Source organism: Halichoerus grypus, chromosome 13, assembly GCF_964656455.1.
Source record: "Halichoerus grypus chromosome 13, mHalGry1.hap1.1, whole genome shotgun sequence".
Classification (NCBI taxonomy): domain Eukaryota; kingdom Metazoa; phylum Chordata; class Mammalia; order Carnivora; family Phocidae; genus Halichoerus; species Halichoerus grypus.
Genome location: NC_135724.1, coordinates 4,371,879 through 4,385,000, shown reverse-complemented (window position 1 = coordinate 4,385,000; position 13,122 = coordinate 4,371,879). Strand labels below are relative to the sequence as shown.

Below are 13,122 nucleotides of genomic sequence, written 5' to 3'. Positions count from 1 at the left end.
TTAGAAGGGATTTCAGGTTGAATCACTTTTTAAAAGTTTATTCAAGAGGCACAGGCTCAGTTTTCTGTATCTTGAGGAACAGTAGAGTCTTGCAGCTATTAAAACTGCCACTTGCCAACTGAAGTCAGTAATACGAGTTTATGTTTAAACATCTGGAAAATACCGAGCCTTTTTTATATCTTTGGTTTCAAGATTAAGAGAATTTTTTCCCATCTAAGTATATTATTAATATATTTGTAGGACTGATATTACCAGCCATAAAATTGAATCTGTTTTGTACTCAGAACGTTAGTGTATGAGTGGTGGGTTTTAGAAATTAAGTCGATTTCACCATCGTATATTGATTTACAGTAAATTCTTGTCAATTTCATGAATGTCTTTTACAAAATGGTGATGTTGCCTATCAACAAGTTTGAAAAAAGTTAATTCTCCTATAATTCATACATTAATTATTTCAAGTAAAAGGGTTTTATCAAACTAATATAATCATGTATACTAAGTACATCTGTATAGTAACGTATTTAAATAGCATATGTTATTTGAAAGAAATAAAAACTATTTTAGCTTCTTTCTGTTTTTGAAAAGATTTGAATTTACAGTGTTGGTCTGGTTTTATCATGAACGTATTAGTACATTATTCATTAGATTCTTTTTATTTGGTGAAATTTATATCTGTTGAAATAATTTTAACCAGTGCTCAGTTTCTGACTCTTAAGTATCATTAGCAATAACTGGAATTAAATCATTGCATTGCAGTGATTATGTTAGGTCTTGATAATTCAGGAGTAGTTGTGATACTGAGCATTTATATTTTAAAAATCAAATTGGAAGTAGACATACCATTAGATCATTGATATTGAGGAATATTGAGGAAATATAAAATACAGGATACAGTTTTAATTTCTTGCCCATCAAGAATGATGACATTTACCTATGGGTGAGGTGCCCTAAGTCTTCCCACTAGTCTGATAATGTAGTAAATGTGGCAGCAACTCTGCTACTTATTTTATTTATTATTTTAAATGGTCTCTCTAGCAGAAAAATTAAGGCCATGTTTTGGCCGGACTATTTTTTTTTTTCCAATTTTTGTTTTCATTTTTATGAAAATTCTTTCAGTGCTAAGCTGAGTAAAATAAACTGTGATTACACATCTAGCTTATAATTTAGTAACTAACAGCACTTGTTGGGTACTTTGACTTAAAACTTTTAGTAACAGTTTTGGAATTTGCATAGCTACATATTTTAAGAATGTAAGTCTTGGAATTCATAGGTTAATAAGACCAAGAAAATCTCTTAGTGATGGAAAGTTATTTATCTAGAAAATAGGAAATTACATTAAAAATAACATCTTAAACTACTAAACCATATATCTTTACAGGTTTGAGATTGTGAGGCTGATGTAATAAATTAAATTTTATCCTACTGTATCTAGGATTGTTCATTTTTCTGGTCCACTAAATTAAGCACAAAGAATACGGGTTTCTTAGAGAGAAACATGGTATTAAGCATTTGCTTTAACTGTTCATTTCCAGTAGATGGCTACAGTTCACTACCAAATTGAACTTGTAATAGATTTTTTACAGTAACTAAATCAGAAGATGAAGGCTGGATCACTATAAATGAGCTGCCCTGCACATTTTTCTTAGTTCATGCGCCTAGTCATCTAGCATTGTTACTTTTAAAAGAGCATCTTCTTAAAATGACTGAAAAGTGCTATTTTCACCTGTTTCCTCTTTGATCAATGTGTAGTAATGCTATTATTTACTTTGTTTCATCACAGAATATTTACTTTTTAAAATTCTATGTTATGTGAGGAATCCTAGTAATTACTGAATTACATAAAAAATTATACTATTATAAGAATCCTTACACATTCCGTAAGTTAGTGCTTCCCTAAATTCAGTCATTTTATTTCTAAATTTATTTTAGCTTTTAAATTGAAGCACTGTGAATCATTTATTACTTGTGTTGTCGAAGTTCACTGGCTTTTGTAAAGTATTATTTCAAATGTAATACACATATATACATATGCGTGTTTAAAAAATACATGTTTTTCATTAATCTGGATCTGCACCTAAATATTTTAAACATAATTTAATCAGGCTAAAATAAATACAAGTTCATTATTTGGAAAAATATTTATTAGCTTATAAAGTACTTAAAGTCTGCATTGCAATTGGACATTTGTCTGTCTGCTAGGCTATAGAAATAGCTTGTAAGCATAGCACTGAGATGATAAGTATCACTATTGACTTTTCACCCTCATCCATAAATATAACCGTGTGATATCTGAGTAAATGAGCCTGAATTTATTGTGTATGTGGGGGTTTTGAATGCAACAAAAAATGTGAAAAGGACTAGACTTACCTCCCCCCCCTTCCTCAGGACTACTGTGCAATTTGTCTTGTCTTCTTTCACTGAATATTTGTTTTTCTTTATTTGAGGTGTGTGTGTGCGTGTGCGCTTGCGCACACGCACACACATATATAGTATCGATGTGATTTTTATGTCCTGCAGGTATTGGTTGAACCAAGCAGTTCAAGGTTTAGCTTTCTGTTTTATTTTACAAGTGAAAATGTTGCTTTTATATGGTACTGTAAGACTGTAATTTCAGATCCTTTTTTAATCAACTGCCAGTTTATATGGCTGGCTACAACTGCTTAATCTATTATTAATAAGCATTTTGCTCGGCTATACAAATTATAAAAATAATGCCAAGGTTCTAGGGGAATTTTATTTTCACACTTAGAATTTATTGTATAAATTTCACATTCTCCCTTGAAGACAAATGAATTATTTTGTATTTTTTGTTGATGCTGCTGTATTTATCATTATAACAGAAACTGATTAAGAAATGGGCCACAGTTGTAACTAATTAAAAAATATTTCATTCACACATTTTGTTAAGAGATAGTTGGAATATTCAGGTGAGTCTTTGTGAATCAGAGACACTTAAAATTTATGAAAGTGCGAGGAATTTTTTTTGGGGGGTACACAGTTCATTCATTATGGATGTGTTAGTGTTCACATACCTGCATACATTTGCACACATACATGAGTAAATCCTTTATTTGTTAAAGACCTCAAAGGACAAAGGATGTTTGACCCCACCCTGAGACCATGCAATGTAAGTTTACAGAAGGATCAAGGAACACGGATTTTAATAATGCAAACAATATTAGTCCTGTCCCCTCTGGCGTTTCCAACCTGGACGTACTGATCGTATACTTTGATTCCTAAACCATGGAGATGTGTCCGATGCCCTCAGGAACACCTGGCCAAGCTAAGAACATTTCAGTGATTACAAGGATAGTGCCTAGAGGGCAATTAAGGGACAGGGCAAGAGGCAGCCAGTGATGAGTCCCCGCAGCACCGTAATGAACCAGAGAGAGGGAAGCTGGGAATTGGGCAACAGTGGTGGCTCAGACGGACATTGTGGAGTAATGTGGAGACTGTTTTACCTAGGGCATTATTTTTGTGTTTTGATATTTATATAATCAAAGACAGATTTGCAAATCCTACCACTTAATGTATTTAACATACTTTTTTAGATTTAAGTTAATAATTTAAATCTTACCAATAAAGCCATGGTTGTTACCCTGCATTGCTAAAGTTTGATTTAAGTGATAGACTTGCTTTGAGTGCACTATTTTAGGTTATTTTCCTCACTGTTGAGTTTGTACGGTGTTTTTTCTTTTACTGGTATTCAGTAATTTTAGTCAATTGTTTGACTAGCTTTTTTGCGTGTGTCTTTATAGGCTTCCTGTTTGCTTATTCATGATATTTTCTGAGTTGTTAATATCCACAATGGAAAGCAGACTTTTCTTGATCTAGTTCAAGCCTGTGAAAGCTGTAAAATTGAGGGTAACCTCTGAAAATATATCCTTTTATGGCGTAATTCTATAACGAGGATTATAACAGGAGGAGCATTTTGTATAGTATATGTAATTCATACAAGAGTATCGATCGGTTTAAAATCTGGTTTATTTCACTGTTCCACTGCTGATTTTTCTGACTCCTGTTTGTTGCTTACAAACACATTAGTAGCATATAATGCAGATGTACTGCTGTGTGATTTCCTCTTTGTCCACTTGCATTATTGTGGGCAAAAGCAAAAACAAAAAGAGAGTGAAGCGGAAAACTGCTAGGAGCATGAGATCTGATGCGATAAACCTGGTTACTTAACCGTAGTCTCCTCTGGCTGGATCTTGCACACAGGTATTCATGGGTGGGCGCTCCTCGCTCAAGGTCTTTGCCGCGGTGTATGCTCCGATGCGCAGGGTGAGCCGAGAGGTAGCTGACCGGCTCTCAAGCGTCACCTTCGGAACGCTTGGCTCTCGGCTTCCCGTCGGCATTGTCTGCCTCCCCTCTCCTGCACCACCGCGCTCCTGTGAATACTGGCCGCCCCTCGGCCGAGTCTGCGGTGCTGTTTCTTGCGTGACCACTAGGGGGAGTCGAGGAGTGTCCCTGCAGTTCCTCCCCCACCTCCGCTGCCGTCCTCCCCAGCTCTTAGCCCGCTCTCCCTCCCCACCTCCCTTCCTTTCTTCTTTCCTTTCCCTTCCTTCTCTTCTTTGTGTGTGCAGCTGGAAATAGCACTGTCACCTTACCTCCAGCACGGTGGAACATCACTGCACTATAAACAGCAGTTTGTCTTTATTTTTTTGAAGTTGTGTAGTAAACGTCGTGTCTTCCTCACTGCTACTGATGTACTTAGAGGGTGACAAGGTTTTAGTTTTAATGCCTAAAGAACTCTTAGAAAAGTGTTACTGCCTAGGTGAATGTTGAATGGAGTTTGAAATAATGTAAAGGAAAACTGGTGTATAAAATGTCAATATGGTGATTAGAAATGATGTGTGTAAAGATAGCTGTAAAATAATTATTTAGAAACAATTTCAACTTACTTTTGTTTTAATTAGAATGACTCTGAGCTTGTGAATATTCCCGAATTTTGTCTTCCTAATTGAAATACGTTTAGGGTGGCTGACGTGGGTTATGTTACATGGTTATTTGCTTGGAGTGTTCTCATAAAAACAGGTAGACATGTATTCAATTGTGAGAGTTACTAAATTTGATCTAAGCATCCGTAAAGAAATATTTTAGCTTTCTCGAAAGAATAGCTATTAATGAAAATTTCAGTAGGAATTTAAAACACTGTGTATATATGTGCTTTAAATTGTGTAGTTAAAATATATTATTCATATAATGTTTTTTTGCTTTTTTTGTATATCCATCTGGGGAAATTTTGAGCACATGTTAATATTTTTCTCCCCAAATTTGTCTTCTCTGGGTATTTAAATATCATGGATTTTTGAAATAGCTAGAGAACTTCATGCTGGTATGTTTTGGGCCTTATTTCTGATTTCATAAATACATAAATTTTTATTTTTTATAGATTGTATTTTAATGACTTTCATTTTATCCTTAAGGATTGATTCTTTTGTGTTTTGTAAAATAAACCCGTTCCATTGTTCATTGAAAATGCTTAACATATGCAGAGTTGATTAAGTACCATGGAGGTTTTTAGTTATTACAGAATAAATGTATGTAACACTGTATGTCTACTTATGAAATCGGAAAAAAATCGCGAAATAGATGTTTGTCTTTTACTTAATTTTGAAATTGTTCAAATCGGTTTTACTTAGCTAAAACTCATGGCTATATTTGTATATGTCTGAATGTTGTCAGAAATTTATTTATATAATCGAATGGTAAATCATCTTAAAACGGTCCCGACAGTGGTTATAGGAGCTGTGGTTGATGGTTGTGTTTGAGAAACAAATACAGTAAACAGTTGTGAATCTTTTAATGATTATATTTCTTGATAGCTTTCATAGGAAAGCACATAATTTGTGATGACTTCAACAACAAAAAAAACACAGCAGCAAAACTTTCTGAGTTAGCGGCAAAGTAAATGGGGCAGCTTTTGCATTTTGAACACAAGTGTTATGAAGTGTGATTGAATTTGTCGTGAAAGTGTGTCAGTATTAATAAAAGTATTTAGGTACAAGTTTGCTGGGCTTTGTAGCCTTTTTAAGGTTAAGGATTGGTTAATGTGAAAAGTCACTTCTGTGCATTTGGTAGTATACAGAAAATGACAAATATATTTCTATGCATTTTGGATTATTATGCCATTTCTTATTTCAAACCCTTTTTGTCAGGACACCAGGCAAAACAATGATGCTTTGAGGACGTAATTAAAGATATTGTTCAAAGAACAACTTTCTGCATATTTGAATTATTACTGTCATCAAAATCATACAAATATGGAAATATGATTGCCAGAAGCACATAAATCAATGATCAGCATGGCCTCAAAATCCAATAAATATGTAGAGTTAAATACTTTAAAATGCAAATTGTGTCTGATAATTTGCATATGGTAGAGTTTAAAGGGAATTTGTTGCTTATCAACCTCTAAGGTAGCAGTTAGGGCTGTGGGTAAACATAGATTTTTTTATTCATCATTGGTCAAGTTGCACATTTGATAAATGATGGGAGAGACTGCCTTCCTTGGTTAAAATGACTGCAATCTTCACTGAATCCTAAACTGCCTTGAAGTCATCTGAATAATTAAGAGTTAATTATTCTTCATCCATCTAGATCAGAAAAGGACAGATTTAGGGAAGGAATTTATAATTTTTGCCTCACGTCCTGTCATGTCATAATGTGATAAACTAAACTGACTCCAAATAATATCTAGTGACCTTCTAGTAATTATGCCTCACAAAACATTTTTGTTGCAGTTTTTTAATTGCTTATATCGATTCTAGAAACTACATGTTAACAGACTTATAAGTTTAATTGTCTCCAAAGAAAGCAATATAAAATTCATGTTCCATCACTACTGTGCTTTAAGTTCGTCACTGGATGCACACCAACCCAGCACACAAGTTTTCCTGTGTGTTCTAGAAATAGTGAGCAGTAGCTCCTACCATGTTGTTGGAGGGGACTGTAGACACATTGGGAAAAATGATTTTAAGAAGTTCTGTTGAAAGGGCAATGAATCTTTCTTCACCTATTTTAATTTGAAATATTAAAATAAAACTTGTTCAAAGAACTTCATTTTCTCATAATTAATATAATGATGGAGCAGGTAACTCATACAGATTTACCAATAATGCACTTTATTTTAAGAGGGTGAAAGAAGACACCACAAAGTTAAGAAATAAACTGATTCATACTATTATCTGGTAAAAGCAGATGGCATAGAATTCACACAGAAAACCCAGTGTCTCCTTAGTGAATTTTTTACCACACAATTTTCTTTGAGAATAGAGTGTTTTGTGAATGTTTACTGATCACAAGAAGAATTGTAATAAAGAAATCAATATGCATGATCCCTTTCCATGTAGTACAACAGGGTTACACTGTTAGGTTAAATACAGGCAACATTCCTTTCCAGAAAATCAATTTGCTGTGTAGCTTGCAAAGCTGGTCTCCTCACAGAGCCGTTTTATGTTGTGCACACGGTAAATTCTGTATTGGCACCTTCAAATAGTATTGACTTCTCAAAGGCTGTACGCTTAGTAACCTGACTTGAAGAAGAAAGGCCAAGTCCCTTAGTAATAATAATTTTAAAAAGTTATTATTTCTTTTTTATATTTGATCACAAACTAGTCATCTTTAAAAAGCCATTCCTTGGTTTTCGTATTTCAGTCAAAATGCCAAATGGGATTTTACTGAGAACTGTAATTTTTATGCTCATTAACTATAACTGTTTGCATTCCCATCAAGTGTTTCCACACCTCCAAGTTATCTGCATTTCTCTAAAGCACATTTTTAGGCTAAGCGGCCATTGGTGCTTATTTTGAAAAGTTGGAGTAAATGTGAAAAGATGAGATTACTTTGTAGTTTCTTTGTCCCTTGCCTCCATTTACAACAAAACAAACAAACAATTTTAGAGAAGCAAAAGTTTACTGAATACTCACAGCTGCTAAGTTACTATATGTCATGGTTACTAAGGCAAATATTTAGGGAACATGTGTGAAAACGTTTTATTTTTAGATCCTTTTACTCCTCACACTAAATTTGGCTCTTAAAATGCTTCGGCCATTTTTGATGTAGCTGTTTAATTTAAAAGGGCCAACCCTCCCATTAATGATCATATTTTTATGAAGTAGTTCTGCTCGATCCTGACTCTCTCTCTTTCTGTCAGCACAGTGATAATACGTTTCAGTCATCCTGGTCTGGCTCGCACGGCTGCATGCAGTGTTTGTGTTTAAATCATAAGTATGTGTTTGTTTTTCAGTGTGATCAGCTGGGATACAGCAAAGCATGAGGTCATTTAATCTTTGCAGTTTTGTGAGGTACACTTACTGTTCTTTGGTTCCTATTCATTCATTGATTTTTGCAAGACCTTTTCTATATGCTGCATGCTTCTCTTAGACGATTTTTGTTGTTGTTGTTGTTGATGATGATGCATATTTAGATTGTAATTAACTGAAAAGGGCTTTAACCTGTTAAATTTTACCCCAGCTTTTTAGAGAGGTGAGGCGATCTACAAGGCTAGGGATGTAAAATAAGTAGACTAAATATTAGAAGTGATTTTTGTAGTTTAATCAATCTGTTATCATTATAGCACCACTTACCTTCGTGGGACCTTCTTGTAATAATGGGCGTTACAGTGCAAGAGCTGATGACCACATAAAATGCTTTTAGAGTACAATATTAGGTTTGGAAAAGTTCATAAGCATAAGGAGAAATAAGTAGGTTTTAGTTACGGTACATATTTACCCATGTTTTAAATGTTTAGAGGAACCTCTAACATTTAAAAAAATAAATCATCACTTATAAAATGAGCTTAATCTTCAAGAAAAACATTCTTGTAATAGGCACAAAATTATCCAAATAATAGTGTAAACCAAGCCAGGCATAGCAGCAGACAGAAAAACGCATTCAACCAGTAGGATCATGGATTTGTTTGATTCAGATAATTGAAAGTGTTTCATACTATTATTGCAACTTGAAGGCTTGTTTAAGTGTCTAGCTGTCAGTCACTTCGGAAGGTGAAAAGTATTCAGTTGTCACTCTGTCAGTCAATAGAGATGAGAACTGTCTGCCTAATGGATTTCTTTACATAGACGTCTGCGTGGAGCTAGAAGTGAAATCAATGTGTTGTCATGTGCCAGGTGAATTGCAACTGTATTTCTGTAACATCTACATTCCTGGACTGTTTGCGGAAGGCAGACGGAAGCTCTGTGTACACAGGTAGTGAGATGTGCAGGGGGAGACGTGCATTTGGGGAGAACAGTTTCTGGTATCATCTGTGCCCATGAGAGCATCTATTCGAACCTCTAAAATCCAGTTTTCTGTAAGTTATATGGAATGGGGAAGTCCATATGATAATGGCATTGTCCTTTCATTCTAAGTGCTTGTCACTAAATAGCTCTTATTTATATATGTTGCATCTAAAACCAAATAATACTTGTCGTGCATTGGAAGTTACCTAAGTTAGTGATTCCTGTTTTAGTAGAAGTTTTGTCAACATCTGGAACAAACACATAAAACCATATCACGCTTTTCGATGGCAGAGATCTGAGAGGTATAGATCGAAGAGTAGATGGCCATCATGGTGTAAAAGCATTTTTAAAAACATTGGGGGGCTAAAACTAAGGAAAGATTAAGTGTAAAGTGCTACATTTAAGTTGAAAAATTAGCTGTGCAGGGAAGGAATGTGAGTCCTGGCTTGGCAGCACATTAGGTAATGGTAAATGGGGAGATTTAGCTGATAACAAACTAAGCATTTAGGGTAATGTTGCAGAAATGGAAAGATCTGCAGCATTTTCCCCTGTTCACATAATACCTCAAATAATTGAGCCAATTCTTGGAATGTCATAAAAACTCTGGCTGACTGCAGACCATTCTAAGCAGGGTGACAGGATGCAGGAGGGGCTCTCCTTTGCCGATCAGGTGAGGGACCCTAGACAAGATTTAGGGGATTCGGGAGGAAGTGGCACATCGTGGTTGCTTCTTGGAGTCTTTCAGGGTCATCCTCACCATGAAGAAGGTGCCCTCTCACGTTCGGCACAGGTTGGAAATCAGATACCGATGTGAGCAGGCCGACCCAGGTGCTTTCTCACAGTGACTTCCTGCCACGAGGTCTGGGCAGTGGGGATTGTGCAGGGCTGGCCCGTACTCTTCCCAGGGCCTGCAGAAGGACAGGGTGGTGTGGTGCAGCTCTGCAGAGACTCTGGAACCTCACAGCACGCAGTATGTCAGAGGGTGGCTTTGGGGACCCACGTCAGCTTACGAACTACATTTGTCCAATGAATAACATTTCACAAATAACAAGTTTCAGTGATCACCACAGTCTCTGAAAAGAAAGAACATTGTCGCATGCCAAAATCACGACCCATAGGAAGTATTTTAATTACTTTAAAAAATGAGTTTTGAAACCGAGTAACTGATTTTTAAAAACAAGAGTTAATAAAATGAGAAAATAGCTCAAGGAGGGTTGGTTTTGGTGGATGCCATCTTTCCTTTCGCTCTGCTCCCCTCTGGCTCTATATTTTATCATTATCTTTACCGTTTATTGTCTCCTATAGGTGAGGGATTGTAGATTCCCAAGCATAGAGTCATAGGAAGTCAGTTTTCTTCATAGAACGTGTTGCTGTGCAGCTCGAGGCAATAGGAGTAGGCCAGAGAGGGCCCCTGTTCACAGGGTGGTCGGGCTGATTGAGTGTGAGGTTTCAGTCTTAATGGCAGAAGATCGGGAGACCTGGATTCTGCGACTCTAGGTTTGAATCCAGGTTCTGCTGATTCTAGTTATGTGACCTTAGCTATGTTCTTCACCAGGTTTGGCATCTGGGTCGTCTGCAAAATAGAGGTAGTTTTAAAGGAATAAATGACACAATATATATGAATTATCTAGCACTTTGCCAAGCAAAGAGTAAACAGTAAATTAGTTTTTTTTTTTCCCCCTGCACATTTTATCTCTAGGTTTTTTTTTTTTTTTTACTGTGTATTGATTAGGATTAGTTTGGCTACGTAGAGCAGAAATACTAATTTGCGCTGGCTTTAATAGATACAAGTTTATTTCTAGCTCACATAAAGGAAGTTGGTCTGATGTTTCTTTATGTTTTTAGAGATCTAGGCATCTCTTGTTCTGTCCCTATGTCCTCAGAGCAGGGCCTTCACCTTCCAGGTCACTTTATAGTCCAGGAGAGCTGCTGGGGTACCAGCCATTGCATCTGTGTTCTAGACTGAGGGCACGGTGGGGGTCAGAGAAGTCACCCTCTTCCTTTAAAAGAACCTATCTGAAAGTCCCATACAGTACTTTGAGTTAGAGTTCATTGACAAGAGCTTAGTGAACTGATGGTGAGAAATGTAGTGTTTTAGCTGGTCACATTGCCTGCATTTCAGTTCCTACAAAGGAGTTCGAGAATTAAGCCACTTCTGTAGGTGAGAAGTCTGGGCGTCGTGTCTCAAGGACTCAGCACTCGTGCCCATGCGCACCTCCACAAAGTGCGTGTTCTGAGTGGCGGGTCTCCGTGTGAGTTAGATACTACAGATCGGGGAACGAGGTCCACATCGTTCACGGGTAGCCTGTGCCCTGCGCCTTGCTGAGTGGTGCGAGTACAGTTCCCTCTGGGAGCACTCCATGTCCAGCTCAGCTCAGCGGACGTTATGGCCCCCATCCTGTGTCTCGTTGCCGGGGTCCCCACTTCTCTTACGGAGGCCGCCATGTCTCCAGTTTCTAGGCTGAGCCACCACACCCAGCCATTTGACCGTTCGTGTTGACACTTCAGGGGCTCAGCCTCACACTCTCCTCCTCCTCCTCTGCCCGAGGGCTGCTCATCCCCACACCCTCTTGCTCTTGTGTCTGCTCTGCAGCCTTTACCTGTGATCTCTCCTTTGCCTCTGGTCCCGCTTGCAGACCGACAGTGGGAGTTACTCAGACCACTGCTTTTACCATGCTGGTCCTTTACTGAAGAAACTAAAGGGCCTTCCTTTGGGTATTGCATTAAGTTTGAAATATTCTGCTAATCTTAAATGTCGCTTCAGTTTTCTGCAGTACATTTAGCTTTAATGACGGACTGAAAATCATAGCCAATCACCTGATTTCCAGGTATAGTGCTCTTAACGACGGACAGCTTACAGGGGCAACAACAGTGGCAGCCGTTACATGCTGTTACATGCCCAATGTCTGGGAGCGCACTCATCTTTTATGTGTATTATCGCACTTAGTCCTTATGATGACTGCATAAGGTGGGCATTTTTATTTCTAGATTTGAGGAAAGGAAATCAAGACTTAGGGTAAGCAGCTTTATCACGTTTGTTGGTACGTGGTTAGAGCCAGGATTCGACTCTGATTGTCAGGCTCATAGGTCTTCCCATCTCAGATTGTCTTGAGAAGGCATGGTGAAATCCTTGTCTGTTCTGCGGTTGTGGATTAAGTACCTTGGGATTGCAGACTTCTGGGTGGTTGAAGCTCATCGAGCATTCTGCAGAGTGGTGGCAGGCTCCCGTAGGGCATGCACACCCAAAAGTGCTCTTTTTAAATTTTGGGGAGTTACTTTGTTATCAATGGACTTAAATCTTGTTTTAAGTGCTTTAGCCTGTGAAAGAAGGATTGTTTTCACATAGAATGTACTCCTGTCATCATTTTATTGACTTGACTTTGAGAAATCCACTGTGGCATGGACTTATCAAAATGCTTGTCTTATTCCTCATGTCCTCTTTTTTGTTTGGAACTGGATGGTTCATCAGAACTATAATAGGAATAGTTCCCATCTTCTGGGAGTTTTTACCTTACTGGATTGGTCAATTAATCAGAGTTATGTTTCAGTGGCCTTTGAAGTCTGTGCATAAGCCCAGCGCTTGAGGTTAGTTTATATATCCGTATCCATTACTCTCAGTTCCCAAAATGGCTTCTCAGCTCTAGTCAGACAAGCCTTGTTGCCCCCAAATGTGATCTCCCTGTCTTTACTTGACTGATACTTATTTAAGCTCATGAGTACCCAGCACTTACTGTAGATTTAGAATACATGGATTGGATTTTGCAAGAAATGGAAAATGTGATCTGTAAACAAGGGATCATTGGATTATGTTAATGCTTTTTTTTTTTTTTAACTCTGATTTTCCCCATGCATGAAGTTGCCCTTTCTACTTGGATGTGCACAT

At 37.3% G+C, this 13,122-nt stretch overlaps 1 protein-coding gene across 7 annotated transcripts in view; it reads left to right on the top strand.

Moving 5' to 3' along the window:
- The window catches only part of ZNF407 (zinc finger protein 407), a 537,168-nt gene that overhangs the window by 59,604 nt on the left and 464,442 nt on the right, over nt 1-13,122 (top strand). The gene's annotated exons all lie outside the window — the stretch shown is intronic.